Here is a 232-nt window from a genome sequence, read left to right as displayed (position 1 = left end):
GAAAAAATAAGCCAGAATAAGAGATTTTGGAATTTCTTACATAAAGGGCTGAAAGAACAAGGGCAGGGGGAATGTGGGGCTTCTGAGATGGTGGGATTTGGGAGATCCTGAGATGGAGAGAAGTTTCACTTTTCCAGCCCCCGGCCAACAGTGCGTGTTTTATAATTCCCCACTCCCTCTCTAGGGAGCAGGAGAGAGGCTGAAGCAGCAAGGATCTTTTTTTAGAATATAT

Source organism: Pteropus alecto, unplaced genomic scaffold (assembly GCF_000325575.1).
Source record: "Pteropus alecto unplaced genomic scaffold, ASM32557v1 scaffold110, whole genome shotgun sequence".
NCBI classification, from domain to species: domain Eukaryota; kingdom Metazoa; phylum Chordata; class Mammalia; order Chiroptera; family Pteropodidae; genus Pteropus; species Pteropus alecto.
The sequence above is the reverse complement of the archived record's forward strand: the minus strand, read 5'-3'. Positions refer to the sequence as shown.